At 42.9% G+C, this 25,430-nt stretch overlaps 31 non-coding genes across 31 annotated transcripts; 15 read left to right on the top strand and 16 right to left on the bottom strand.

Annotated features, from left to right (window-relative positions):
* Window positions 1–884: 884 nt before the first annotated feature.
* TRNAL-CAA (transfer RNA leucine (anticodon CAA)) lies at window positions 885–994 on the bottom strand. Its single transcript has 2 exons — window positions 957–994; window positions 885–930 (listed from the first exon to the last, which is right to left on the bottom strand). It is a non-coding gene; the product is annotated as a tRNA-Leu (tRNA).
* A 277-nt stretch (window positions 995–1,271) lies between these two features.
* TRNAR-UCG (transfer RNA arginine (anticodon UCG)) lies at window positions 1,272–1,344 on the top strand. The gene has a single exon. It is a non-coding gene; the product is annotated as a tRNA-Arg (tRNA).
* A 1,154-nt stretch (window positions 1,345–2,498) lies between these two features.
* TRNAL-CAA (transfer RNA leucine (anticodon CAA)) lies at window positions 2,499–2,608 on the bottom strand. The gene is made up of 2 exons: window positions 2,571–2,608; window positions 2,499–2,544 (listed from the first exon to the last, which is right to left on the bottom strand). It is a non-coding gene; the product is annotated as a tRNA-Leu (tRNA).
* Window positions 2,609–2,886: 278 nt separating this feature from the next.
* TRNAR-UCG (transfer RNA arginine (anticodon UCG)) lies at window positions 2,887–2,959 on the top strand. The gene has a single exon. It is a non-coding gene; the product is annotated as a tRNA-Arg (tRNA).
* Window positions 2,960–4,113: 1,154 nt separating this feature from the next.
* Window positions 4,114–4,223, bottom strand: TRNAL-CAA (transfer RNA leucine (anticodon CAA)). The gene is made up of 2 exons: window positions 4,186–4,223; window positions 4,114–4,159 (listed from the first exon to the last, which is right to left on the bottom strand). It is a non-coding gene; the product is annotated as a tRNA-Leu (tRNA).
* A 277-nt stretch (window positions 4,224–4,500) lies between these two features.
* On the top strand, window positions 4,501–4,573 carry TRNAR-UCG (transfer RNA arginine (anticodon UCG)). The gene has a single exon. It is a non-coding gene; the product is annotated as a tRNA-Arg (tRNA).
* A 1,154-nt stretch (window positions 4,574–5,727) lies between these two features.
* On the bottom strand, window positions 5,728–5,837 carry TRNAL-CAA (transfer RNA leucine (anticodon CAA)). Its single transcript has 2 exons — window positions 5,800–5,837; window positions 5,728–5,773 (listed from the first exon to the last, which is right to left on the bottom strand). It is a non-coding gene; the product is annotated as a tRNA-Leu (tRNA).
* A 277-nt stretch (window positions 5,838–6,114) lies between these two features.
* TRNAR-UCG (transfer RNA arginine (anticodon UCG)) lies at window positions 6,115–6,187 on the top strand. The gene has a single exon. It is a non-coding gene; the product is annotated as a tRNA-Arg (tRNA).
* Window positions 6,188–7,341: 1,154 nt separating this feature from the next.
* Window positions 7,342–7,451, bottom strand: TRNAL-CAA (transfer RNA leucine (anticodon CAA)). The gene is made up of 2 exons: window positions 7,414–7,451; window positions 7,342–7,387 (listed from the first exon to the last, which is right to left on the bottom strand). It is a non-coding gene; the product is annotated as a tRNA-Leu (tRNA).
* A 277-nt stretch (window positions 7,452–7,728) lies between these two features.
* Window positions 7,729–7,801, top strand: TRNAR-UCG (transfer RNA arginine (anticodon UCG)). Its single transcript has one exon. It is a non-coding gene; the product is annotated as a tRNA-Arg (tRNA).
* A 1,154-nt stretch (window positions 7,802–8,955) lies between these two features.
* TRNAL-CAA (transfer RNA leucine (anticodon CAA)) lies at window positions 8,956–9,065 on the bottom strand. The gene is made up of 2 exons: window positions 9,028–9,065; window positions 8,956–9,001 (listed from the first exon to the last, which is right to left on the bottom strand). It is a non-coding gene; the product is annotated as a tRNA-Leu (tRNA).
* Window positions 9,066–9,343: 278 nt separating this feature from the next.
* On the top strand, window positions 9,344–9,416 carry TRNAR-UCG (transfer RNA arginine (anticodon UCG)). Its single transcript has one exon. It is a non-coding gene; the product is annotated as a tRNA-Arg (tRNA).
* Window positions 9,417–10,570: 1,154 nt separating this feature from the next.
* TRNAL-CAA (transfer RNA leucine (anticodon CAA)) lies at window positions 10,571–10,680 on the bottom strand. Its single transcript has 2 exons — window positions 10,643–10,680; window positions 10,571–10,616 (listed from the first exon to the last, which is right to left on the bottom strand). It is a non-coding gene; the product is annotated as a tRNA-Leu (tRNA).
* A 278-nt stretch (window positions 10,681–10,958) lies between these two features.
* On the top strand, window positions 10,959–11,031 carry TRNAR-UCG (transfer RNA arginine (anticodon UCG)). The gene has a single exon. It is a non-coding gene; the product is annotated as a tRNA-Arg (tRNA).
* A 1,154-nt stretch (window positions 11,032–12,185) lies between these two features.
* On the bottom strand, window positions 12,186–12,295 carry TRNAL-CAA (transfer RNA leucine (anticodon CAA)). Its single transcript has 2 exons — window positions 12,258–12,295; window positions 12,186–12,231 (listed from the first exon to the last, which is right to left on the bottom strand). It is a non-coding gene; the product is annotated as a tRNA-Leu (tRNA).
* Window positions 12,296–12,572: 277 nt separating this feature from the next.
* TRNAR-UCG (transfer RNA arginine (anticodon UCG)) lies at window positions 12,573–12,645 on the top strand. Its single transcript has one exon. It is a non-coding gene; the product is annotated as a tRNA-Arg (tRNA).
* A 1,155-nt stretch (window positions 12,646–13,800) lies between these two features.
* On the bottom strand, window positions 13,801–13,910 carry TRNAL-CAA (transfer RNA leucine (anticodon CAA)). Its single transcript has 2 exons — window positions 13,873–13,910; window positions 13,801–13,846 (listed from the first exon to the last, which is right to left on the bottom strand). It is a non-coding gene; the product is annotated as a tRNA-Leu (tRNA).
* A 277-nt stretch (window positions 13,911–14,187) lies between these two features.
* On the top strand, window positions 14,188–14,260 carry TRNAR-UCG (transfer RNA arginine (anticodon UCG)). Its single transcript has one exon. It is a non-coding gene; the product is annotated as a tRNA-Arg (tRNA).
* Window positions 14,261–15,414: 1,154 nt separating this feature from the next.
* TRNAL-CAA (transfer RNA leucine (anticodon CAA)) lies at window positions 15,415–15,524 on the bottom strand. Its single transcript has 2 exons — window positions 15,487–15,524; window positions 15,415–15,460 (listed from the first exon to the last, which is right to left on the bottom strand). It is a non-coding gene; the product is annotated as a tRNA-Leu (tRNA).
* Window positions 15,525–15,802: 278 nt separating this feature from the next.
* On the top strand, window positions 15,803–15,875 carry TRNAR-UCG (transfer RNA arginine (anticodon UCG)). The gene has a single exon. It is a non-coding gene; the product is annotated as a tRNA-Arg (tRNA).
* A 1,155-nt stretch (window positions 15,876–17,030) lies between these two features.
* On the bottom strand, window positions 17,031–17,140 carry TRNAL-CAA (transfer RNA leucine (anticodon CAA)). The gene is made up of 2 exons: window positions 17,103–17,140; window positions 17,031–17,076 (listed from the first exon to the last, which is right to left on the bottom strand). It is a non-coding gene; the product is annotated as a tRNA-Leu (tRNA).
* A 277-nt stretch (window positions 17,141–17,417) lies between these two features.
* Window positions 17,418–17,490, top strand: TRNAR-UCG (transfer RNA arginine (anticodon UCG)). Its single transcript has one exon. It is a non-coding gene; the product is annotated as a tRNA-Arg (tRNA).
* A 1,154-nt stretch (window positions 17,491–18,644) lies between these two features.
* TRNAL-CAA (transfer RNA leucine (anticodon CAA)) lies at window positions 18,645–18,754 on the bottom strand. The gene is made up of 2 exons: window positions 18,717–18,754; window positions 18,645–18,690 (listed from the first exon to the last, which is right to left on the bottom strand). It is a non-coding gene; the product is annotated as a tRNA-Leu (tRNA).
* A 278-nt stretch (window positions 18,755–19,032) lies between these two features.
* Window positions 19,033–19,105, top strand: TRNAR-UCG (transfer RNA arginine (anticodon UCG)). Its single transcript has one exon. It is a non-coding gene; the product is annotated as a tRNA-Arg (tRNA).
* Window positions 19,106–20,259: 1,154 nt separating this feature from the next.
* On the bottom strand, window positions 20,260–20,369 carry TRNAL-CAA (transfer RNA leucine (anticodon CAA)). Its single transcript has 2 exons — window positions 20,332–20,369; window positions 20,260–20,305 (listed from the first exon to the last, which is right to left on the bottom strand). It is a non-coding gene; the product is annotated as a tRNA-Leu (tRNA).
* Window positions 20,370–20,646: 277 nt separating this feature from the next.
* On the top strand, window positions 20,647–20,719 carry TRNAR-UCG (transfer RNA arginine (anticodon UCG)). The gene has a single exon. It is a non-coding gene; the product is annotated as a tRNA-Arg (tRNA).
* A 1,154-nt stretch (window positions 20,720–21,873) lies between these two features.
* Window positions 21,874–21,983, bottom strand: TRNAL-CAA (transfer RNA leucine (anticodon CAA)). The gene is made up of 2 exons: window positions 21,946–21,983; window positions 21,874–21,919 (listed from the first exon to the last, which is right to left on the bottom strand). It is a non-coding gene; the product is annotated as a tRNA-Leu (tRNA).
* Window positions 21,984–22,260: 277 nt separating this feature from the next.
* Window positions 22,261–22,333, top strand: TRNAR-UCG (transfer RNA arginine (anticodon UCG)). Its single transcript has one exon. It is a non-coding gene; the product is annotated as a tRNA-Arg (tRNA).
* Window positions 22,334–23,487: 1,154 nt separating this feature from the next.
* Window positions 23,488–23,597, bottom strand: TRNAL-CAA (transfer RNA leucine (anticodon CAA)). Its single transcript has 2 exons — window positions 23,560–23,597; window positions 23,488–23,533 (listed from the first exon to the last, which is right to left on the bottom strand). It is a non-coding gene; the product is annotated as a tRNA-Leu (tRNA).
* Window positions 23,598–23,874: 277 nt separating this feature from the next.
* TRNAR-UCG (transfer RNA arginine (anticodon UCG)) lies at window positions 23,875–23,947 on the top strand. The gene has a single exon. It is a non-coding gene; the product is annotated as a tRNA-Arg (tRNA).
* A 1,154-nt stretch (window positions 23,948–25,101) lies between these two features.
* On the bottom strand, window positions 25,102–25,211 carry TRNAL-CAA (transfer RNA leucine (anticodon CAA)). Its single transcript has 2 exons — window positions 25,174–25,211; window positions 25,102–25,147 (listed from the first exon to the last, which is right to left on the bottom strand). It is a non-coding gene; the product is annotated as a tRNA-Leu (tRNA).
* Window positions 25,212–25,430: the final 219 nt, after the last annotated feature.

Raw genomic sequence — 25,430 nt, 5'->3', positions numbered from 1 at the left:
TTGCCTTACTTTGAACCCAATACCCTGATGGACCTTGGAAGAGACTCTAAGTAAACTATATGACCCAGGGTTCAAACATTCATGGTGGCATCTCCCTTTCTGCTAAGCATTTTGTTTACTAACATGAGAAAATTAATTTCCTATATGATTTAGGAAATCCTTGTCTGCAATTCTGCTGTAAGCCAGACTTTTACAAAGGTGCAGACACAGCATGTCAAGTAGCACGATGCGATTCCTTCTTGTTGCAAGCTCAACAATTTCAAAAGGTTGCCTCGGTTCCCAATTTATATGAAGAGTTCTTGCCTGAAATTTGGAAAGTATGTCTGTCATTTTCTCTGAAAAGATATGATCCACACCGCAAATGGAACACTGCAATTGGTTTTCTTGCAACCTGAACTCTTTTCAAGGAAGGGTCCGTTGAAATTTCAACAAATGAGTCTTGTCAGAAGAGGGAATAACCCCACCTCTTTCACCAAAGGTCAGAACATACAGGGAAGACCTGTAAGTTATTGCCAAAACCTATCTCCTGAGTTCGGTCTCCTTACATATTTGTCACTTTACCTGTACACTAACCTTTTAAGATTTAGCAAAACAAATTGCCTCCAAAGCTTCTGATCCTGATGAAGTGAACTAGAAGAGAAGATGAGCTAACCCATATGACTGTAGGTGTGCCAAAGGGGATGGAATTTGTCAGTTTGTAAAACGTGTGTTAGAAAGCTTGTAGAAAAAAGTCGGCCTTGTTCCTTTTCTGCGAGATTTTAACAAAAGTCCATGTGAGGTTGCTGTTGAGAAGGCCCTTTGAAGAGCCTAGTAAATGAAAAGACCCAAGAGCTTGTTTTGGCAGGCCTGACCAATGTGCCATGATGGACAAAGTGAAAAAGCTCTGTCAGAAGTGGGATTTGAACCAACGCCTCCAATCGGAGACCAGAAGACCCATGAGAAGGGAAGAGAAGCCTCTTGAGTCTGGCGCCTTAGACCACTCGGCCATCCTGAAAAGCGGTGTACTATGTACCCATGCAGCTGGCACAATGACTATACTTAACAGAGAAGAGACAACCACAAACTTAACCTAGAAGACTTCATGAACACTGCAAGGCATGTTTTTTTCTCTGAAAACACTCATCAAACTGCCATTTTGGATCACTGCAATACCTTAGACAGCAATGTCATGTGCCTGCTCTAACAAATGAAATCCTTTGTGCTCCTTGAGCGTCTTTTCCTATGCGGTGGCTGTTTCCAGTGGAAAATGGTTTCTTCATAAAGAGGCATGAGACCGCGTGGCCTAATGGATAAGGCGTCTGACTTCGGATCAGAAGATAGAGGGTTTGAGTCCCTTCGTGGTCGTTGAGTTCTGTTCTTGTCACTTCTGTAGAGTATTTGCTCCTCTTGTTGTAAATGTCCTCGGAGACTTTGCAAAAGCCTGTGCTTCCTCACTCATGCTTATCATTCAATCCCTGCCCTTGACTGTTTACAGCTACAAAGGTGGCTGCTTTTGCTGAGCTTTCACCACAATGTCAATGACGCTAACTCTTTTCTTACAACTTGTGCAAGTCCCAGCAAAGTTTTTACATCAACCTCAAATAAACACTGCTAGTCCACACTGGGATTCTAACCTTTGCCTTACTTTGAACCCAATACCCTGATGGACCTGGGAAGAGACTCTAAGTAAACTATATGACCCAGGGTTCAAACATTCATGGTAGCATCTCCCTTTCTGCTAAGCATTTTGTTTACTAACAGGAGAAAATTAATTTCCTATATGATTTAGGAAATCCTTGTCTGCAATTCTGCTGTAAGCCAGACTTTTACAAAGGTGCAGACACAGCATGTCAAGTGGCACGATGCGATTCCTTCTTGTTGCAAGCTCAACAATTTCAAAAGGTTGCCTCGGTTCCCAATTTATATGAAGAGTTCTTGCCTGATATTTGGAAAGTATGTCTGTCATTTCCTCTGAAAAGATATGATCCACACCGCAAATGGAACACTGCAATTGGTTTTCTTGCAACCTGAACTCTTTTCAAGGAAGGGTCCGTTGAAATTTCAACAAATGAGTCTTGTCAGAAGAGGGAATAACCCCACCTCTTTCACCAAAGGTCAGAACATACAGGGAAGACCTGTAAGTTATTGCCAAAAACTATCTCCTGAGTTCGGTCTCCTTACATATTTGTCACTTTACCTGTACACTAACCTTTTAAGATTTAGCAAAACAAATTGCCTCCAAAGCTTCTGATCCTGATGAAGTGAACTAGAAGAGAAGATGAGCTAACCCATATGACTGTAGGTGTGCCAAAGGGGATGGAATTTGTCAGTTTGTAAAACGTGTGTTAGAAAGCTTGTAGAAAAAAGTCGGCCTTGTTCCTTTTCTGCGAGATTTTCCAAAAGTCCATGTGAGGTTGCTGTTGAGAAGGCCCTTTGAAGAGCCTAGTAAATGAAAAGACCCAAGAGCTTGTTTTGGCAGGCCTGACCAATGTGCCATGATGGACAAAGTGAAAAAGCTCTGTCAGAAGTGGGATTTGAACCCACGCCTCCATTCGGAGACCAGAAGGCCCATGAGAAGGGAAGAGAAGCCTCTTGAGTCTGGCGCCTTAGACCACTCGGCCATCCTGACAAGCGGTGTACTATGTACCCATGCAGCTGGCACAATGACTATACTTAACAGAGAAGAGACAACCACAAACTTAGCCTAGAAGACTTCATGAACACTGCAAGGCATGTTTTTTTTTTCTGAAAACACTCATCAAACTGCCATTTTGGATCACTGCAATACCTTAGACAGCAATGTCATGTGCCTGCTCTAACAAATGAAATCCTTTGTGCTCCTTGAGCGTCTTTTCCTATGCGGTGGCTGTTTCCAGTGGAAAATGGTTTCTTCATAAAGAGGCATGAGACCGCGTGGCCTAATGGATAAGGCGTCTGACTTCGGATCAGAAGATTGAGGGTTTGAGTCCCTTCGTGGTCGTTGAGCTCTGTTCTTGTCACTTCTGTAGAGTATTTGCTCCTCTTGTTGTAAATGTCCTCGGAGACTTTGCAAAAGCCTGTGCTTCCTCACTCATGCTTATCATTCAATCCCTGCCCTTGACTGTTTACAGCTACAAAGGTGGCTGCTTTTGCTGAGCTTTCACCACAATGTCAATGACGCTAACTCTTTTCTTACAACTTGTGCAAGTCCCAGCAAAGTTTTTACATCAACCTCAAATAAACACTGCTAGTCCACACTGGGATTCTAACCTTTGCCTTACTTTGAACCCAATACCCTGATGGACCTTGGAAGAGACTCTAAGTAAACTATATGACCCAGGGTTCAAACATTCATGGTGGCATCTCCCTTTCTGCTAAGCATTTTGTTTACTAACATGAGAAAATTAATTTCCTATATGATTTAGGAAATCCTTGTCTGCAATTCTGCTGTAAGCCAGACTTTTACAAAGGTGCAGACACAGCATGTCAAGTAGCACGATGCGATTCCTTCTTGTTGCAAGCTCAACAATTTCAAAAGGTTGCCTTGGTTCCCAATTTATATGAAGAGTTCTTGCCTGAAATTTGGAAAGTATGTCTGTCATTTTCTCTGAAAAGATATGATCCACACCGCAAATGGAACACTGCAATTGGTTTTCTTGCAACCTGAACTCTTTTCAAGGAAGGGTCCGTTGAAATTTCAACAAATGAGTCTTGTCAGAAGAGGGAATAACCCCACCTCTTTCACCAAAGGTCAGAACATACAGGGAAGACCTGTAAGTTATTGCCAAAACCTATCTCCTGAGTTCGGTCTCCTTACATATTTGTCACTTTACCTGTACACTAACCTTTTAAGATTTAGCAAAACAAATTGCCTCCAAAGCTTCTGATCCTGATGAAGTGAACTAGAAGAGAAGATGAGCTAACCCATATGACTGTAGGTGTGCCAAAGGGGATGGAATTTGTCAGTTTGTAAAACGTGTGTTAGAAAGCTTGTAGAAAAAAGTCGGCCTTGTTCCTTTTCTGCGAGATTTTCCAAAAGTCCATGTGAGGTTGCTGTTGAGAAGGCCCTTTGAAGAGCCTAGTAAATGAAAAGACCCAAGAGCTTGTTTTGGCAGGCCTGACCAATGTGCCATGATGGACAAAGTGAAAAAGCTCTGTCAGAAGTGGGATTTGAACCCACGCCTCCAATCGGAGACCAGAAGGCCCATGAGAAGGGAAGAGAAGCCTCTTGAGTCTGGCGCCTTAGACCACTCGGCCATCCTGACAAGCGGTGTACTACGTACCCATGCAGCTGGCACAATGACTATACTTAACAGAGAAGAGACAACCACAAACTTAGCCTAGAAGACTTCATGAACACTGCAAGGCATGTTTTTTTCTCTGAAAACACTCATCAAACTGCCATTTTGGATCACTGCAATACCTTAGACTGCAATGTCATGTGCCTGCTCTAACAAATGAAATCCTTTGTGCTCCTTGAGCGTCTTTTCCTATGCGGTGGCTGTTTCCAGTGGAAAATGGTTTCTTCATAAAGAGGCATGAGACCGCGTGGCCTAATGGATAAGGCGTCTGACTTCGGATCAGAAGATTGAGGGTTCGAGTCCCTTCGTGGTCGTTGAGCTCTGTTCTTGTCACTTCTGTAGAGTATTTGCTCCTCTTGTTGTAAATGTCCTCGGAGACTTTGCAAAAGCCTGTGCTTCCTCACTCATGCTTATCATTCAATCCCTGCCCTTGACTGTTTACAGCTACAAAGGTGGCTGCTTTTGCTGAGCTTTCACCACAATGTCAATGACGCTAACTCTTTTCTTACAACTTGTGCAAGTCCCAGCAAAGTTTTTACATCAACCTCAAATAAACACTGCTAGTCCACACTGGGATTCTAACCTTTGCCTTACTTTGAACCCAATACCCTGATGGACCTTGGAAGAGACTCTAAGTAAACTATATGACCCAGGGTTCAAACATTCATGGTGGCATCTCCCTTTCTGCTAAGCATTTTGTTTACTAACATGAGAAAATTAATTTCCTATATGATTTAGGAAATCCTTGTCTGCAATTCTGCTGTAAGCCAGACTTTTACAAAGGTGCAGACACAGCATGTCAAGTGGCACGATGCGATTCCTTCTTGTTGCAAGCTCAACAATTTCAAAAGGTTGCCTCGGTTCCCAATTTATATGAAGAGTTCTTGCCTGAAATTTGGAAAGTATGTCTGTCATTTCCTCTGAAAAGATATGATCCACACCGCAAATGGAACACTGCAATTGGTTTTCTTGCAACCTGAACTCTTTTCAAGGAAGGGTCCGTTGAAATTACAACAAATGAGTCTTGTCAGAAGAGGGAATAACCCCACCTCTTTCACCAAAGGTCAGAACATACAGGGAAGACCTGTAAGTTATTGCCAAAACCTATCTCCTGAGTTCGGTCTCCTTACATATTTGTCACTTTACCTGTACACTAACCTTTTAAGATTTAGCAAAACAAATTGCCTCCAAAGCTTCTGATCCTGATGAAGTGAACTAGAAGAGAAGATGAGCTAACCCATATGACTGTAGGTGTGCCAAAGGGGATGGAATTTGTCAGTTTGTAAAACGTGTGTTAGAAAGCTTGTAGAAAAAAGTCGGCCTTGTTCCTTTTCTGCGAGATTTTCCAAAAGTCCATGTGAGGTTGCTGTTGAGAAGGCCCTTTGAAGAGCCTAGTAAAAGAAAAGACCCAAGAGCTTGTTTTGGCAGGCCTGACCAATGTGCCATGATGGACAAAGTGAAAAAGCTCTGTCAGAAGTGGGATTTGAACCCACGCCTCCAATCGGAGACCAGAAGGCCCATGAGAAGGGAAGAGAAGCCTCTTGAGTCTGGCGCCTTAGACCACTCGGCCATCCTGACAAGCGGTGTACTATGTACCCATGCAGCTGGCACAATGACTATACTTAACAGAGAAGAGACAACCACAAACTTAGCCTAGAAGACTTCATGAACACTGCAAGGCATGTTTTTTTCTCTGAAAACACTCATCAAACTGCCATTTTGGATCACTGCAATACCTTAGACTGCAATGTCATGTGCCTGCTCTAACAAATGAAATCCTTTGTGCTCCTTGAGCGTCTTTTCCTATGCGGTGGCTGTTTCCAGTGGAAAATGGATTCTTCATAAAGAGGCATGAGACCGCGTGGCCTAATGGATAAGGCGTCTGACTTCGGATCAGAAGATTGAGGGTTCGAGTCCCTTCGTGGTCGTTGAGTTCTGTTCTTGTCACTTCTGTAGAGTATTTGCTCCTCTTGTTGTAAATGTCCTCGGAGACTTTGCAAAAGTTTGTGCTTCCTCACTCATGCTTATCATTCAATCCTTGCCCTTGACTGTTTACAGCTACAAAGGTGGCTGCTTTTGCTGAGCTTTCACCACAATGTCAATGACGCTAACTCTTTTCTTACAACTTGTGCAAGTCCCAGCAAAGTTTTTACATCAACCTCAAATAAACACTGCTAGTCCACACTGGGATTCTAACCTTTGCCTTACTTTGAACCCAATACCCTGATGGACCTTGGAAGAAACTCTAAGTAAACTATATGACCCAGGGTTCAAACATTCATGGTAGCATCTCCCTTTCTGCTAAGCATTTTGTTTACTAACATGAGAAAATTAATTTCCTATATGATTTAGGAAATCCTTGTCTGCAATTCTGCTGTAAGCCAGACTTTTACAAAGGTGCAGACACAGCATGTCAAGTAGCACGATGCGATTCCTTCTTGTTGCAAGCTCAACAATTTCAAAAGGTTGCCTCGGTTCCCAATTTATATGAAGAGTTCTTGCCTGAAATTTGGAAAGTATGTCTGTCATTTTCTCTGAAAAGATATGATCCACACCGCAAATGGAGCACTGCAATTGGTTTTCTTGCAACCTGAACTCTTTTCAAGGAAGGGTCCGTTGAAATTTCAACAAATGAGTCTTGTCAGAAGAGGGAATAACCCTACCTCTTTCACCAAAGGTCAGAACATACAGGGAAGACCTGTAAGTTATTGCCAAAACCTATCTCCTGAGTTCGGTTTCCTTACATATTTGTCACTTTACCTGTACACTAACCTTTTAAGATTTAGCAAAACAAATTGCCTCCAAAGCTTCTGATCCTGATGAAGTGAACTAGAAGAGAAGATGAGCTAACCCATATGACTGTAGGTGTGCCAAAGGGGATGGAATTTGTCAGTTTGTAAAACGTGTGTTAGAAAGCTTGTAGAAAAAAGTCGGCCTTGTTCCTTTTCTGCGAGATTTTCCAAAAGTCCATGTGAGGTTGCTGTTGAGAAGGCCCTTTGAAGAGCCTAGTAAATGAAAAGACCCAAGAGCTTGTTTTGGCAGGCCTGACCAATGTGCCATGATGGACAAAGTGAAAAAGCTCTGTCAGAAGTGGGATTTGAACCCACGCCTCCATTCGGAGACCAGAAGGCCCATGAGAAGGGAAGAGAAGCCTCTTGAGTCTGGCGCCTTAGACCACTCGGCCATCCTGACAAGCGGTGTACTATGTACCCATGCAGCTGGCACAATGACTATACTTAACAGAGAAGAGACAACCACAAACTTAGCCTAGAAGACTTCATGAACACTGCAAGGCATGTTTTTTTCTCTGAAAACACTCATCAAACTGCCATTTTGGATCACTGCAATACCTTAGACTGCAATGTCATGTGCCTGCTCTAACAAATGAAATCCTTTGTGCTCCTTGAGCGTCTTTTCCTATGCGGTGGCTGTTTCCAGTGGAAAATGGATTCTTCATAAAGAGGCATGAGACCGCGTGGCCTAATGGATAAGGCGTCTGACTTCGGATCAGAAGATTGAGGGTTCGAGTCCCTTTGTGGTCGTTGAGTTCTGTTCTTGTCACTTCTGTAGAGTATTTGCTCCTCTTGTTGTAAATGTCCTCGGAGACTTTGCAAAAGCCTGTGCTTCCTCACTCATGCTTATCATTCAATCCCTGCCCTTGACTGTTTACAGCTACAAAGGTGGCTGCTTTTGCTGAGCTTTCACCACAATGTCAATGACGCTAACTCTTTTCTTACAACTTGTGCAAGTCCCAGCAAAGTTTTTACATCAACCTCAAATAAACACTGCTAGTCCACACTGGGATTCTAACCTTTGCCTTACTTTGAACCCAATACCCTGATGGACCTTGGAAGAAACTCTAAGTAAACTATATGACCCAGGGTTCAAACATTCATGGTGGCATCTCCCTTTCTGCTAAGCATTTTGTTTACTAACATGAGAAAATTAATTTCCTATATGATTTAGGAAATCCTTGTCTGCAATTCTGCTGTAAGCCAGACTTTTACAAAGGTGCAGACACAGCATGTCAAGTAGCACGATGCGATTCCTTCTTGTTGCAAGCTCAACAATTTCAAAAGGTTGCCTCGGTTCCCAATTTATATGAAGAGTTCTTGCCTGAAATTTGGAAAGTATGTCTGTCATTTCCTCTGAAAAGATATGATCCACACCGCAAATGGAACACTGCAATTGGTTTTCTTGCAACCTGAACTCTTTTCAAGGAAGGGTCCGTTGAAATTTCAACAAATGAGTCTTGTCAGAAGAGGGAATAACCCCACCTCTTTCACCAAAGGTCAGAACATACAGGGAAGACCTGTAAGTTATTGCCAAAACCTATCTCCTGAGTTCGGTCTCCTTACATATTTGTCACTTTACCTGTACACTAACCTTTTAAGATTTAGCAAAACAAATTGCCTCCAAAGCTTCTGATCCTGATGAAGTGAACTAGAAGAGAAGATGAGCTAACCCATATGACTGTAGGTGTGCCAAAGGGGATGGAATTTGTCAGTTTGTAAAACGTGTGTTAGAAAGCTTGTAGAAAAAAGTCGGCCTTGTTCCTTTTCTGCGAGATTTTCCAAAAGTCCATGTGAGGTTGCTGTTGAGAAGGCCCTTTGAAGAGCCTAGTAAATGAAAAGACCCAAGAGCTTGTTTTGGCAGGCCTGACCAATGTGCCATGATGGACAAAGTGAAAAAGCTCTGTCAGAAGTGGGATTTGAACCCACACCTCCATTCGGAGACCAGAAGGCCCATGAGAAGGGAAGAGAAGCCTCTTGAGTCTGGCGCCTTAGACCACTCGGCCATCCTGACAAGCGGTGTACTATGTACCCATGCAGCTGGCACAATGACTATACTTAACAGAGAAGAGACAACCACAAACTTAGCCTAGAAGACTTCATGAACACTGCAAGGCATGTTTTTTTTTTCTGAAAACACTCATCAAACTGCCATTTTGGATCACTGCAATACCTTAGACAGCAATGTCATGTGCCTGCTCTAACAAATGAAATCCTTTGTGCTCCTTGAGCGTCTTTTCCTATGCGGTGGCTGTTTCCAGTGGAAAATGGTTTCTTCATAAAGAGGCATGAGACCGCGTGGCCTAATGGATAAGGCGTCTGACTTCGGATCAGAAGATTGAGGGTTCGAGTCCCTTCGTGGTTGTTGAGCTCTGTTCTTGTCACTTCTGTAGAGTATTTGCTCCTCTTGTTGTAAATGTCCTCGGAGACTTTGCAAAAGCCTGTGCTTCCTCACTCATGCTTATCATTCAATCCCTGCCCTTGACTGTTTACAGCTACAAAGGTGGCTGCTTTTGCTGAGCTTTCACCACAATGTCAATGACGCTAACTCTTTTCTTACAACTTGTGCAAGTCCCAGCAAAGTTTTTACATCAACCTCAAATAAACACTGCTAGTCCACACTGGGATTCTAACCTTTGCCTTACTTTGAACCCAATACCCTGATGGACCTTGGAAGAGACTCTAAGTAAACTATATGACCCAGGGTTCAAACATTCATGGTGGCATCTCCCTTTCTGCTAAGCATTTTGTTTACTAACATGAGAAAATTAATTTCCTATATGATTTAGGAAATCCTTGTCTGCAATTCTGCTGTAAGCCAGACTTTTACAAAGGTGCAGACACAGCATGTCAAGTGGCACGATGCGATTCCTTCTTGTTGCAAGCTCAACAATTTCAAAAGGTTGCCTCGGTTCCCAATTTATATGAAGAGTTCTTGCCTGAAATTTGGAAAGTATGTCTGTCATTTCCTCTGAAAAGATATGATCCACACCGCAAATGGAACACTGCAATTGGTTTTCTTGCAACCTGAACTCTTTTCAAGGAAGGGTCCGTTGAAATTACAACAAATGAGTCTTGTCAGAAGAGGGAATAACCCCACCTCTTTCACCAAAGGTCAGAACATACAGGGAAGACCTGTAAGTTATTGCCAAAACCTATCTCCTGAGTTCGGTCTCCTTACATATTTGTCACTTTACCTGTACACTAACCTTTTAAGATTTAGCAAAACAAATTGCCTCCAAAGCTTCTGATCCTGATGAAGTGAACTAGAAGAGAAGATGAGCTAACCCATATGACTGTAGGTGTGCCAAAGGGGATGGAATTTGTCAGTTTGTAAAACGTGTGTTAGAAAGCTTGTAGAAAAAAGTCGGCCTTGTTCCTTTTCTGCGAGATTTTCCAAAAGTCCATGTGAGGTTGCTGTTGAGAAGGCCCTTTGAAGAGCCTAGTAAATGAAAAGACCCAAGAGCTTGTTTTGGCAGGCCTGACCAATGTGCCATGATGGACAAAGTGAAAAAGCTCTGTCAGAAGTGGGATTTGAACCCACACCTCCATTCGGAGACCAGAAGGCCCATGAGAAGGGAAGAGAAGCCTTTTGAGTCTGGCGCCTTAGACCACTCGGCCATCCTGACAAGCGGTGTACTATGTACCCATGCAGCTGGCACAATGACTATACTTAACAGAGAAGAGACAACCACAAACTTAGCCTAGAAGACTTCATGAACACTGCAAGGCATGTTTTTTTTTTCTGAAAACACTCATCAAACTGCCATTTTGGATCACTGCAATACCTTAGACAGCAATGTCATGTGCCTGCTCTAACAAATGAAATCCTTTGTGCTCCTTGAGCGTCTTTTCCTATGCGGTGGCTGTTTCCAGTGGAAAATGGTTTCTTCATAAAGAGGCATGAGACCGCGTGGCCTAATGGATAAGGCGTCTGACTTCGGATCAGAAGATTGAGGGTTCGAGTCCCTTCGTGGTCGTTGAGCTCTGTTCTTGTCACTTCTGTAGAGTATTTGCTCCTCTTGTTGTAAATGTCCTCGGAGACTTTGCAAAAGCCTGTGCTTCCTCACTCATGCTTATCATTCAATCCCTGCCCTTGACTGTTTACAGCTACAAAGGTGGCTGCTTTTGCTGAGCTTTCACCACAATGTCAATGACGCTAACTCTTTTCTTACAACTTGTGCAAGTCCCAGCAAAGTTTTTACATCAACCTCAAATAAACACTGCTAGTCCACACTGGGATTCTAACCTTTGCCTTACTTTGAACCCAATACCCTGATGGACCTTGGAAGAGACTCTAAGTAAACTATATGACCCAGGGTTCAAACATTCATGGTGGCATCTCCCTTTCTGCTAAGCATTTTGTTTACTAACATGAGAAAATTAATTTCCTATATGATTTAGGAAATCCTTGTCTGCAATTCTGCTGTAAGCCAGACTTTTACAAAGGTGCAGACACAGCATGTCAAGTGGCACGATGCGATTCCTTCTTGTTGCAAGCTCAACAATTTCAAAAGGTTGCCTCGGTTCCCAATTTATATGAAGAGTTCTTGCCTGAAATTTGGAAAGTATGTCTGTCATTTCCTCTGAAAAGATATGATCCACACCGCAAATGGAACACTGCAATTGGTTTTCTTGCAACCTGAACTCTTTTCAAGGAAGGGTCCGTTGAAATTACAACAAATGAGTCTTGTCAGAAGAGGGAATAACCCCACCTCTTTCACCAAAGGTCAGAACATACAGGGAAGACCTGTAAGTTATTGCCAAAACCTATCTCCTGAGTTCGGTCTCCTTACATATTTGTCACTTTACCTGTACACTAACCTTTTAAGATTTAGCAAAACAAATTGCCTCCAAAGCTTCTGATCCTGATGAAGTGAACTAGAAGAGAAGATGAGCTAACCCATATGACTGTAGGTGTGCCAAAGGGGATGGAATTTGTCAGTTTGTAAAACGTGTGTTAGAAAGCTTGTAGAAAAAAGTCGGCCTTGTTCCTTTTCTGCGAGATTTTCCAAAAGTCCATGTGAGGTTGCTGTTGAGAAGGCCCTTTGAAGAGCCTAGTAAATGAAAAGACCCAAGAGCTTGTTTTGGCAGGCCTGACCAATGTGCCATGATGGACAAAGTGAAAAAGCTCTGTCAGAAGTGGGATTTGAACCCACGCCTCCATTCAGAGACCAGAAGGCCCATGAGAAGGGAAGAGAAGCCTCTTGAGTCTGGCGCCTTAGACCACTCGGCCATCCTGACAAGCGGTGTACTTTGTACCCATGCAGCTGGCACAATGACTATACTTAACAGAGAAGAGACAACCACAAACTTAGCCTAGAAGACTTCATGAACACTGCAAGGCATGTTTTTTTTTCTGAAAACACTCATCAAACTGCCATTTTGGATCACTGCAATACCTTAGACAGCAATGTCATGTGCCTGCTCTAACAAATGAAATCCTTTGTGCTCCTTGAGCGTCTTTTCCTATGCGGTGGCTGTTTCCAGTGGAAAATGGTTTCTTCATAAAGAGGCATGAGACCGCGTGGCCTAATGGATAAGGCGTCTGACTTCGGATCAGAAGATTGAGGGTTCGAGTCCCTTCGTGGTCGTTGAGCTCTGTTCTTGTCACTTCTGTAGAGTATTTGCTCCTCTTGTTGTAAATGTCCTCGGAGACTTTGCAAAAGCCTGTGCTTCCTCACTCATGCTTATCATTCAATCCCTGCCCTTGACTGTTTACAGCTACAAAGGTGGCTGCTTTTGCTGAGCTTTCACCACAATGTCAATGACGCTAACTCTTTTCTTACAACTTGTGCAAGTCCCAGCAAAGTTTTTACATCAACCTCAAATAAACACTGCTAGTCCACACTGGGATTCTAACCTTTGCCTTACTTTGAACCCAATACCCTCATGGACCTTGGAAGAGACTCTAAGTAAACTATATGACCCAGGGTTCAAACATTCATGGTGGCAACTCCCTTTCTGCTAAGCATTTTGTTTACTAAGATGAGAAAATTAATTTCCTATATGATTTAGGAAATCCTTGTCTGCAATTCTGCTGTAAGCCAGACTTTTACAAAGGTGCAGACACAGCATGTCAAGTGGCACGATGCGATTCCTTCTTGTTGCAAGCTCAACAATTTCAAAAGGTTGCCTCGGTTCCCAATTTATATGAAGAGTTCTTGCCTGAAATTTGGAAAGTATGTCTGTCATTTCCTCTGAAAAGATATGATCCACACCGCAAATGGAACACTGCAATTGGTTTTCTTGCAACCTGAACTCTTTTCAAGGAAGGGTCCGTTGAAATTTCAACAAATGAGTCTTGTCAGAAGAGGGAATAACCCCACCTCTTTCACCAAAGGTCAGAACATACAGGGAAGACCTGTAAGTTATTGCCAAAACCTATCTCCTGAGTTCGGTCTCCTTACATATTTGTCACTTTACCAGTACACTAACCTTTTAAGATTTAGCAAAACAAATTGCCTCCAAAGCTTCTGATCCTGATGAAGTGAACTAGAAGAGAAGATGAGCTAACCCATATGACTGTAGGTGTGCCAAAGGGGATGGAATTTGTCAGTTTGTAAAACGTGTGTTAGAAAGCTTGTAGAAAAAAGTCGGCCTTGTTCCTTTTCTGCGAGATTTTAACAAAAGTCCATGTGAGGTTGCTGTTGAGAAGGCCCTTTGAAGAGCCTAGTAAATGAAAAGACCCAAGAGCTTGTTTTGGCAGGCCTGACCAATGTGCCATGATGGACAAAGTGAAAAAGCTCTGTCAGAAGTGGGATTTGAACCCACGCCTCCAATCGGAGACCAGAAGACCCATGAGAAGGGAAGAGAAGCCTCTTGAGTCTGGCGCCTTAGACCACTCGGCCATCCTGAAAAGCGGTGTACTATGTACCCATGCAGCTGGCACAATGACTATACTTAACAGAGAAGAGACAACCACAAACTTAACCTAGAAGACTTCATGAACACTGCAAGGCATGTTTTTTTCTCTGAAAACACTCATCAAACTGCCATTTTGGATCACTGCAATACCTTAGACAGCAATGTCATGTGCCTGCTCTAACAAATGAAATCCTTTGTGCTCCTTGAGCGTCCTTTCCTATGCGGTGGCTGTTTCCAGTGGAAAATGGTTTCTTCATAAAGAGGCATGAGACCGCGTGGCCTAATGGATAAGGCGTCTGACTTCGGATCAGAAGATAGAGGGTTTGAGTCCCTTCGTGGTCGTTGAGTTCTGTTCTTGTCACTTCTGTAGAGTATTTGCTCCTCTTGTTGTAAATGTCCTCGGAGACTTTGCAAAAGCCTGTGCTTCCTCACTCATGCTTATCATTCAATCCCTGCCCTTGACTGTTTACAGCTACAAAGGTGGCTGCTTTTGCTGAGCTTTCACCACAATGTCAATGACGCTAACTCTTTTCTTACAACTTGTGCAAGTCCCAGCAAAGTTTTTACATCAACCTCAAATAAACACTGCTAGTCCACACTGGGATTCTAACCTTTGCCTTACTTTGAACCCAATACCCTGATGGACCTGGGAAGAGACTCTAAGTAAACTATATGACCCAGGGTTCAAACATTCATGGTAGCATCTCCCTTTCTGCTAAGCATTTTGTTTACTAACAGGAGAAAATTAATTTCCTATATGATTTAGGAAATCCTTGTCTGCAATTCTGCTGTAAGCCAGACTTTTACAAAGGTGCAGACACAGCATGTCAAGTGGCACGATGCGATTCCTTCTTGTTGCAAGCTCAACAATTTCAAAAGGTTGCCTCGGTTCCCAATCTATATGAAGAGTTCTTGCCTGATATTTGGAAAGTATGTCTGTCATTTCCTCTGAAAAGATATGATCCACACCGCAAATGGAACACTGCAATTGGTTTTCTTGCAACCTGAACTCTTTTCAAGGAAGGGTCCGTTGAAATTTCAACAAATGAGTCTTGTCAGAAGAGGGAATAACCCCACCTCTTTCACCAAAGGTCAGAACATACAGGGAAGACCTGTAAGTTATTGCCAAAAACTATCTCCTGAGTTCGGTCTCCTTACATATTTGTCACTTTACCTGTACACTAACCTTTTAAGATTTAGCAAAACAAATTGCCTCCAAAGCTTCTGATCCTGATGAAGTGAACTAGAAGAGAAGATGAGCTAACCCATATGACTGTAGGTGTGCCAAAGGGGATGGAATTTGTCAGTTTGTAAAACGTGTGTTAGAAAGCTTGTAGAAAAAAGTCGGCCTTGTTCCTTTTCTGCGAGATTTTCCAAAAGTCCATGTGAGGTTGCTGTTGAGAAGGCCCTTTGAAGAGCCTAGTAAATGAAAAGACCCAAGAGCTTGTTTTGGCAGGCCTGACCAATGTGCCATGATGGACAAAGTGAAAAAGCTCTGTCAGAAGTGGGATTTGAACCCACGCCTCCATTCGGAAACCAGAAGGCCCATGAGAAGGGAAGAGAAGCCTCTTGAGTCTGGCGCCTTAGACCACTCGGCCATCCTGACAAGCGGTGTACTATGTACCCATGCAGCTGGCACAATGACTATACTTAACAGAGAAGAGACAACCACAAACTTAGCCTAGAAGACTTCATGAACACTGCAAGGCATGTTTTTTTTTTCTGAAAACACTCATCAAACTGCCATTTTGGATCACTGCAATACCTTAGACAGCAATGTCATGTGCCTGCTCTAACAAATGAAATCCTTTGTGCTCCTTGAGCGTCTTTTCCTTTGCGGTGGCTGTTTCCAGTGGAAAATGGTTTCTTCATAAAGAGGCATGAGACCGCGTGGCCTAATGGATAAGGCGTCTGACTTCGGATCAGAAGATTGAGGGTTCGAGTCCCTTCGTGGTCGTTGAGCTCTGTTCTTGTCACTTCTGTAGAGTATTTGCTCCTCTTGTTGTAAATGTCCTCGGAGACTTTGCAAAAGCCTGTGCTTCCTCACTCATGCTTATCATTCAATCCCTGCCCTTGACTGTTTACAGCTACAAAGGTGGCTGCTTTTGCTGAGCTTTCACCACAATGTCAATGACGCTAACTCTTTTCTTACAACTTGTGCAAGTCCCAGCAAAGTTTTTACATCAACCTCAAATAAACACTGCTAGTCCACACTGGGATTCTAACCTTTGCCTTACTTTGAACCCAATACCCTGATGGACCTTGGAAGAGACTCTAAGTAAACTATATGACCCAGGGTTCAAACATTCATGGTGGCATCTCCCTTTCTGCTAAGCATTTTGTTTACTAACATGAGAAAATTAATTTCCTATATGATTTAGGAAATCCTTGTCTGCAATTCTGCTGTAAGCCAGACTTTTACAAAGGTGCAGACACAGCATGTCAAGTAGCACGATGCGATTCCTTCTTGTTGCAAGCTCAACAATTTCAAAAGGTTGCCTCGGTTCCCAATTTATATGAAGAGTTCTTGCCTGAAATTTGGAAAGTATGTCTGTCATTTTCTCTGAAAAGATATGATCCACACCGCAAATGGAACACTGCAATTGGTTTTCTTGCAACCTGAACTCTTTTCAAGGAAGGGTCCGTTGAAATTTCAACAAATGAGTCTTGTCAGAAGAGGGAATAACCCCACCTCTTTCACCAAAGGTCAGAACATACAGGGAAGACCTGTAAGTTATTGCCAAAACCTATCTCCTGAGTTCGGTCTCCTTACATATTTGTCACTTTACCTGTACACTAACCTTTTAAGATTTAGCAAAACAAATTGCCTCCAAAGCTTCTGATCCTGATGAAGTGAACTAGAAGAGAAGATGAGCTAACCCATATGACTGTAGGTGTGCCAAAGGGGATGGAATTTGTCAGTTTGTAAAACGTGTGTTAGAAAGCTTGTAGAAAAAAGTCGGCCTTGTTCCTTTTCTGCGAGATTTTAACAAAAGTCCATGTGAGGTTGCTGTTGAGAAGGCCCTTTGAAGAGCCTAGTAAATGAAAAGACCCAAGAGCTTGTTTTGGCAGGCCTGACCAATGTGCCATGATGGACAAAGTGAAAAAGCTCTGTCAGAAGTGGGATTTGAACCAACGCCTCCAATCGGAGACCAGAAGACCCATGAGAAGGGAAGAGAAGCCTCTTGAGTCTGGCGCCTTAGACCACTCGGCCATCCTGAAAAGCGGTGTACTATGTACCCATGCAGCTGGCACAATGACTATACTTAACAGAGAAGAGACAACCACAAACTTAACCTAGAAGACTTCATGAACACTGCAAGGCATGTTTTTTTCTCTGAAAACACTCATCAAACTGCCATTTTGGATCACTGCAATACCTTAGACAGCAATGTCATGTGCCTGCTCTAACAAATGAAATCCTTTGTGCTCCTTGAGCGTCTTTTCCTATGCGGTGGCTGTTTCCAGTGGAAAATGGTTTCTTCATAAAGAGGCATGAGACCGCGTGGCCTAATGGATAAGGCGTCTGACTTCGGATCAGAAGATAGAGGGTTTGAGTCCCTTCGTGGTCGTTGAGTTCTGTTCTTGTCACTTCTGTAGAGTATTTGCTCCTCTTGTTGTAAATGTCCTCGGAGACTTTGCAAAAGCCTGTGCTTCCTCACTCATGCTTATCATTCAATCCCTGCCCTTGACTGTTTACAGCTACAAAGGTGGCTGCTTTTGCTGAGCTTTCACCACAATGTCAATGACGCTAACTCTTTTCTTACAACTTGTGCAAGTCCCAGCAAAGTTTTTACATCAACCTCAAATAAACACTGCTAGTCCACACTGGGATTCTAACCTTTGCCTTACTTTGAACCCAATACCCTGATGGACCTGGGAAGAGACTCTAAGTAAACTATATGACCCAGGGTTCAAACATTCATGGTAGCATCTCCCTTTCTGCTAAGCATTTTGTTTACTAACAGGAGAAAATTAATTTCCTATATGATTTAGGAAATCCTTGTCTGCAATTCTGCTGTAAGCCAGACTTTTACAAAGGTGCAGACACAGCATGTCAAGTGGCACGATGCGATTCCTTCTTGTTGCAAGCTCAACAATTTCAAAAGGTTGCCTCGGTTCCCAATTTATATGAAGAGTTCTTGCCTGATATTTGGAAAGTATGTCTGTCATTTCCTCTGAAAAGATATGATCCACACCGCAAATGGAACACTGCAATTGGTTTTCTTGCAACCTGAACTCTTTTCAAGGAAGGGTCCGTTGAAATTTCAACAAATGAGTCTTGTCAGAAGAGGGAATAACCCCACCTCTTTCACCAAAGGTCAGAACATACAGGGAAGACCTGTAAGTTATTGCCAAAAACTATCTCCTGAGTTCGGTCTCCTTACATATTTGTCACTTTACCTGTACACTAACCTTTTAAGATTTAGCAAAACAAATTGCCTCCAAAGCTTCTGATCCTGATGAAGTGAACTAGAAGAGAAGATGAGCTAACCCATATGACTGTAGGTGTGCCAAAGGGGATGGAATTTGTCAGTTTGTAAAACGTGTGTTAGAAAGCTTGTAGAAAAAAGTCGGCCTTGTTCCTTTTCTGCGAGATTTTCCAAAAGTCCATGTGAGGTTGCTGTTGAGAAGGCCCTTTGAAGAGCCTAGTAAATGAAAAGACCCAAGAGCTTGTTTTGGCAGGCCTGACCAATGTGCCATGATGGACAAAGTGAAAAAGCTCTGTCAGAAGTGGGATTTGAACCCACGCCTCCATTCGGAGACCAGAAGGCCCATGAGAAGGGAAGAGAAGCCTCTTGAGTCTGGCGCCTTAGACCACTCGGCCATCCTGACAAGCGGTGTACTATGTACCCATGCAGCTGGCACAATGACTATACTTAACAGAGAAGAGACAACCACAAACTTAGCCTAGAAGACTTCATGAACACTGCAAGGCATGTTTTTTTTTTCTGAAAACACTCATCAAACTGCCATTTTGGATCACTGCAATACCTTAGACAGCAATGTCATGTGCCTGCTCTAACAAATGAAATCCTTTGTGCTCCTTGAGCGTCTTTTCCTATGCGGTGGCTGTTTCCAGTGGAAAATGGTTTCTTCATAAAGAGGCATGAGACCGCGTGGCCTAATGGATAAGGCGTCTGACTTCGGATCAGAAGATTGAGGGTTCGAGTCCCTTCGTGGTCGTTGAGCTCTGTTCTTGTCACTTCTGTAGAGTATTTGCTCCTCTTGTTGTAAATGTCCTCGGAGACTTTGCAAAAGCCTGTGCTTCCTCACTCATGCTTATCATTCAATCCCTGCCCTTGACTGTTTACAGCTACAAAGGTGGCTGCTTTTGCTGAGCTTTCACCACAATGTCAATGACGCTAACTCTTTTCTTACAACTTGTGCAAGTCCCAGCAAAGTTTTTACATCAACCTCAAATAAACACTGCTAGTCCACACTGGGATTCTAACCTTTGCCTTACTTTGAACCCAATACCCTGATGGACCTTGGAAGAGACTCTAAGTAAACTATATGACCCAGGGTTCAAACATTCATGGTGGCATCTCCCTTTCTGCTAAGCATTTTGTTTACTAACATGAGAAAATTAATTTCCTATATGATTTAGGAAATCCTTGTCTGCAATTCTGCTGTAAGCCAGACTTTTACAAAGGTGCAGACACAGCATGTCAAGTAGCACGATGCGATTCCTTCTTGTTGCAAGCTCAACAATTTCAAAAGGTTGCCTTGGTTCCCAATTTATATGAAGAGTTCTTGCCTGAAATTTGGAAAGTATGTCTGTCATTTTCTCTGAAAAGATATGATCCACACCGCAAATGGAACACTGCAATTGGTTTTCTTGCAACCTGAACTCTTTTCAAGGAAGGGTCCGTTGAAATTTCAACAAATGAGTCTTGTCAGAAGAGGGAATAACCCCACCTCTTTCACCAAAGGTCAGAACATACAGGGAAGACCTGTAAGTTATTGCCAAAACCTATCTCCTGAGTTCGGTCTCCTTACATATTTGTCACTTTACCTGTACACTAACCTTTTAAGATTTAGCAAAACAAATTGCCTCCAAAGCTTCTGATCCTGATGAAGTGAACTAGAAGAGAAGATGAGCTAACCCATATGACTGTAGGTGTGCCAAAGGGGATGGAATTTGTCAGTTTGTAAAACGTGTGTTAGAAAGCTTGTAGAAAAAAGTCGGCCTTGTTCCTTTTCTGCGAGATTTTCCAAAAGTCCATGTGAGGTTGCTGTTGAGAAGGCCCTTTGAAGAGCCTAGTAAATGAAAAGACCCAAGAGCTTGTTTTGGCAGGCCTGACCAATGTGCCATGATGGACAAAGTGAAAAAGCTCTGTCAGAAGTGGGATTTGAACCCACGCCTCCAATCGGAGACCAGAAGGCCCATGAGAAGGGAAGAGAAGCCTCTTGAGTCTGGCGCCTTAGACCACTCGGCCATCCTGACAAGCGGTGTACTACGTACCCATGCAGCTGGCACAATGACTATACTTAACAGAGAAGAGACAACCACAAACTTAGCCTAGAAGACTTCATGAACACTGCAAGGCATGTTTTTTTCTCTGAAAACACTCATCAAACTGCCATTTTGGATCACTGCAATACCTTAGACTGCAATGTCATGTGCCTGCTCTAACAAATGAAATCCTTTGTGCTCCTTGAGCGTCTTTTCCTATGCGGTGGCTGTTTCCAGTGGAAAATGGTTTCTTCATAAAGAGGCATGAGACCGCGTGGCCTAATGGATAAGGCGTCTGACTTCGGATCAGAAGATTGAGGGTTCGAGTCCCTTCGTGGTCGTTGAGCTCTGTTCTTGTCACTTCTGTAGAGTATTTGCTCCTCTTGTTGTAAATGTCCTCGGAGACTTTGCAAAAGCCTGTGCTTCCTCACTCATGCTTATCATTCAATCCCTGCCCTTGACTGTTTACAGCTACAAAGGTGGCTGCTTTTGCTGAGCTTTCACCACAATGTCAATGACGCTAACTCTTTTCTTACAACTTGTGCAAGTCCCAGCAAAGTTTTTACATCAACCTCAAATAAACACTGCTAGTCCACACTGGGATTCTAACCTTTGCCTTACTTTGAACCCAATACCCTGATGGACCTTGGAAGAGACTCTAAGTAAACTATATGACCCAGGGTTCAAACATTCATGGTGGCATCTCCCTTTCTGCTAAGCATTTTGTTTACTAACATGAGAAAATTAATTTCCTATATGATTTAGGAAATCCTTGTCTGCAATTCTGCTGTAAGCCAGACTTTTACAAAGGTGCAGACACAGCATGTCAAGTGGCACGATGCGATTCCTTCTTGTTGCAAGCTCAACAATTTCAAAAGGTTGCCTCGGTTCCCAATTTATATGAAGAGTTCTTGCCTGAAATTTGGAAAGTATGTCTGTCATTTCCTCTGAAAAGATATGATCCACACCGCAAATGGAACACTGCAATTGGTTTTCTTGCAACCTGAACTCTTTTCAAGGAAGGGTCCGTTGAAATTACAACAAATGAGTCTTGTCAGAAGAGGGAATAACCCCACCTCTTTCACCAAAGGTCAGAACATACAGGGAAGACCTGTAAGTTATTGCCAAAACCTATCTCCTGAGTTCGGTCTCCTTACATATTTGTCACTTTACCTGTACACTAACCTTTTAAGATTTAGCAAAACAAATTGCCTCCAAAGCTTCTGATCCTGATGAAGTGAACTAGAAGAGAAGATGAGCTAACCCATATGACTGTAGGTGTGCCAAAGGGGATGGAATTTGTCAGTTTGTAAAACGTGTGTTAGAAAGCTTGTAGAAAAAAGTCGGCCTTGTTCCTTTTCTGCGAGATTTTCCAAAAGTCCATGTGAGGTTGCTGTTGAGAAGGCCCTTTGAAGAGCCTAGTAAAAGAAAAGACCCAAGAGCTTGTTTTGGCAGGCCTGACCAATGTGCCATGATGGACAAAGTGAAAAAGCTCTGTCAGAAGTGGGATTTGAACCCACGCCTCCAATCGGAGACCAGAAGGCCCATGAGAAGGGAAGAGAAGCCTCTTGAGTCTGGCGCCTTAGACCACTCGGCCATCCTGACAAGCGGTGTACTATGTACCCATGCAGCTGGCACAATGACTATACTTAACAGAGAAGAGACAACCACAAACTTAGCCTAGAAGACTTCATGAACACTGCAAGGCATGTTTTTTTCTCTGAAAACACTCATCAAACTGCCATTTTGGATCACTGCAATACCTTAGACTGCAATGTCATGTGCCTGCTCTAACAAATGAAATCCTTTGTGCTCCTTGAGCGTCTTTTCCTATGCGGTGGCTGTTTCCAGTGGAAAATGGATTCTTCATAAAGAGGCATGAGACCGCGTGGCCTAATGGATAAGGCGTCTGACTTCGGATCAGAAGATTGAGGGTTCGAGTCCCTTCGTGGTCGTTGAGTTCTGTTCTTGTCACTTCTGTAGAGTATTTGCTCCTCTTGTTGTAAATGTCCTCGGAGACTTTGCAAAAGTTTGTGCTTCCTCACTCATGCTTATCATTCAATCCTTGCCCTTGACTGTTTACAGCTACAAAGGTGGCTGCTTTTGCTGAGCTTTCACCACAATGTCAATGACGCTAACTCTTTTCTTACAACTTGTGCAAGTCCCAGCAAAGTTTTTACATCAACCTCAAATAAACACTGCTAGTCCACACTGGGATTCTAACCTTTGCCTTACTTTGAACCCAATACCCTGATGGACCTTGGAAGAAACTCTAAGTAAACTATATGACCCAGGGTTCAAACATTCATGGTAGCATCTCCCTTTCTGCTAAGCATTTTGTTTACTAACATGAGAAAATTAATTTCCTATATGATTTAGGAAATCCTTGTCTGCAATTCTGCTGTAAGCCAGACTTTTACAAAGGTGCAGACACAGCATGTCAAGTAGCACGATGCGATTCCTTCTTGTTGCAAGCTCAACAATTTCAAAAGGTTGCCTCGGTTCCCAATTTATATGAAGAGTTCTTGCCTGAAATTTGGAAAGTATGTCTGTCATTTTCTCTGAAAAGATATGATCCACACCGCAAATGGAGCACTGCAATTGGTTTTCTTGCAACCTGAACTCTTTTCAAGGAAGGGTCCGTTGAAATTTCAACAAATGAGTCTTGTCAGAAGAGGGAATAACCCTACCTCTTTCACCAAAGGTCAGAACATACAGGGAAGACCTGTAAGTTATTGCCAAAACCTATCTCCTGAGTTCGGTTTCCTTACATATTTGTCACTTTACCTGTACACTAACCTTTTAAGATTTAGCAAAACAAATTGCCTCCAAAGCTTCTGATCCTGATGAAGTGAACTAGAAGAGAAGATGAGCTAACCCATATGACTGTAGGTGTGCCAAAGGGGATGGAATTTGTCAGTTTGTAAAACGTGTGTTAGAAAGCTTGTAGAAAAAAGTCGGCCTTGTTCCTTTTCTGCGAGATTTTCCAAAAGTCCATGTGAGGTTGCTGTTGAGAAGGCCCTTTGAAGAGCCTAGTAAATGAAAAGACCCAAGAGCTTGTTTTGGCAGGCCTGACCAATGTGCCATGATGGACAAAGTGAAAAAGCTCTGTCAGAAGTGGGATTTGAACCCACGCCTCCATTCGGAGACCAGAAGGCCCATGAGAAGGGAAGAGAAGCCTCTTGAGTCTGGCGCCTTAGACCACTCGGCCATCCTGACAAGCGGTGTACTATGTACCCATGCAGCTGGCACAATGACTATACTTAACAGAGAAGAGACAACCACAAACTTAGCCTAGAAGACTTCATGAACACTGCAAGGCATGTTTTTTTCTCTGAAAACACTCATCAAACTGCCATTTTGGATCACTGCAATACCTTAGACTGCAATGTCATGTGCCTGCTCTAACAAATGAAATCCTTTGTGCTCCTTGAGCGTCTTTTCCTATGCGGTGGCTGTTTCCAGTGGAAAATGGATTCTTCATAAAGAGGCATGAGACCGCGTGGCCTAATGGATAAGGCGTCTGACTTCGGATCAGAAGATTGAGGGTTCGAGTCCCTTTGTGGTCGTTGAGTTCTGTTCTTGTCACTTCTGTAGAGTATTTGCTCCTCTTGTTGTAAATGTCCTCGGAGACTTTGCAAAAGCCTGTGCTTCCTCACTCATGCTTATCATTCAATCCCTGCCCTTGACTGTTTACAGCTACAAAGGTGGCTGCTTTTGCTGAGCTTTCACCACAATGTCAATGACGCTAACTCTTTTCTTACAACTTGTGCAAGTCCCAGCAAAGTTTTTACATCAACCTCAAATAAACACTGCTAGTCCACACTGGGATTCTAACCTTTGCCTTACTTTGAACCCAATACCCTGATGGACCTTGGAAGAAACTCTAAGTAAACTATATGACCCAGGGTTCAAACATTCATGGTGGCATCTCCCTTTCTGCTAAGCATTTTGTTTACTAACATGAGAAAATTAATTTCCTATATGATTTAGGAAATCCTTGTCTGCAATTCTGCTGTAAGCCAGACTTTTACAAAGGTGCAGACACAGCATGTCAAGTAGCACGATGCGATTCCTTCTTGTTGCAAGCTCAACAATTTCAAAAGGTTGCCTCGGTTCCCAATTTATATGAAGAGTTCTTGCCTGAAATTTGGAAAGTATGTCTGTCATTTCCTCTGAAAAGATATGATCCACACCGCAAATGGAACACTGCAATTGGTTTTCTTGCAACCTGAACTCTTTTCAAGGAAGGGTCCGTTGAAATTTCAACAAATGAGTCTTGTCAGAAGAGGGAATAACCCCACCTCTTTCACCAAAGGTCAGAACATACAGGGAAGACCTGTAAGTTATTGCCAAAACCTATCTCCTGAGTTCGGTCTCCTTACATATTTGTCACTTTACCTGTACACTAACCTTTTAAGATTTAGCAAAACAAATTGCCTCCAAAGCTTCTGATCCTGATGAAGTGAACTAGAAGAGAAGATGAGCTAACCCATATGACTGTAGGTGTGCCAAAGGGGATGGAATTTGTCAGTTTGTAAAACGTGTGTTAGAAAGCTTGTAGAAAAAAGTCGGCCTTGTTCCTTTTCTGCGAGATTTTCCAAAAGTCCATGTGAGGTTGCTGTTGAGAAGGCCCTTTGAAGAGCCTAGTAAATGAAAAGACCCAAGAGCTTGTTTTGGCAGGCCTGACCAATGTGCCATGATGGACAAAGTGAAAAAGCTCTGTCAGAAGTGGGATTTGAACCCACACCTCCATTCGGAGACCAGAAGGCCCATGAGAAGGGAAGAGAAGCCTCTTGAGTCTGGCGCCTTAGACCACTCGGCCATCCTGACAAGCGGTGTACTATGTACCCATGCAGCTGGCACAATGACTATACTTAACAGAGAAGAGACAACCACAAACTTAGCCTAGAAGACTTCATGAACACTGCAAGGCATGTTTTTTTTTTCTGAAAACACTCATCAAACTGCCATTTTGGATCACTGCAATACCTTAGACAGCAATGTCATGTGCCTGCTCTAACAAATGAAATCCTTTGTGCTCCTTGAGCG

This window comes from Hyperolius riggenbachi, chromosome 8, assembly GCF_040937935.1.
Source record: "Hyperolius riggenbachi isolate aHypRig1 chromosome 8, aHypRig1.pri, whole genome shotgun sequence".
NCBI classification, from domain to species: Eukaryota; Metazoa; Chordata; class Amphibia; order Anura; family Hyperoliidae; genus Hyperolius; species Hyperolius riggenbachi.
The sequence above is the reverse complement of the archived record's forward strand: the minus strand, read 5'-3'. Positions and strand labels throughout refer to the sequence as shown.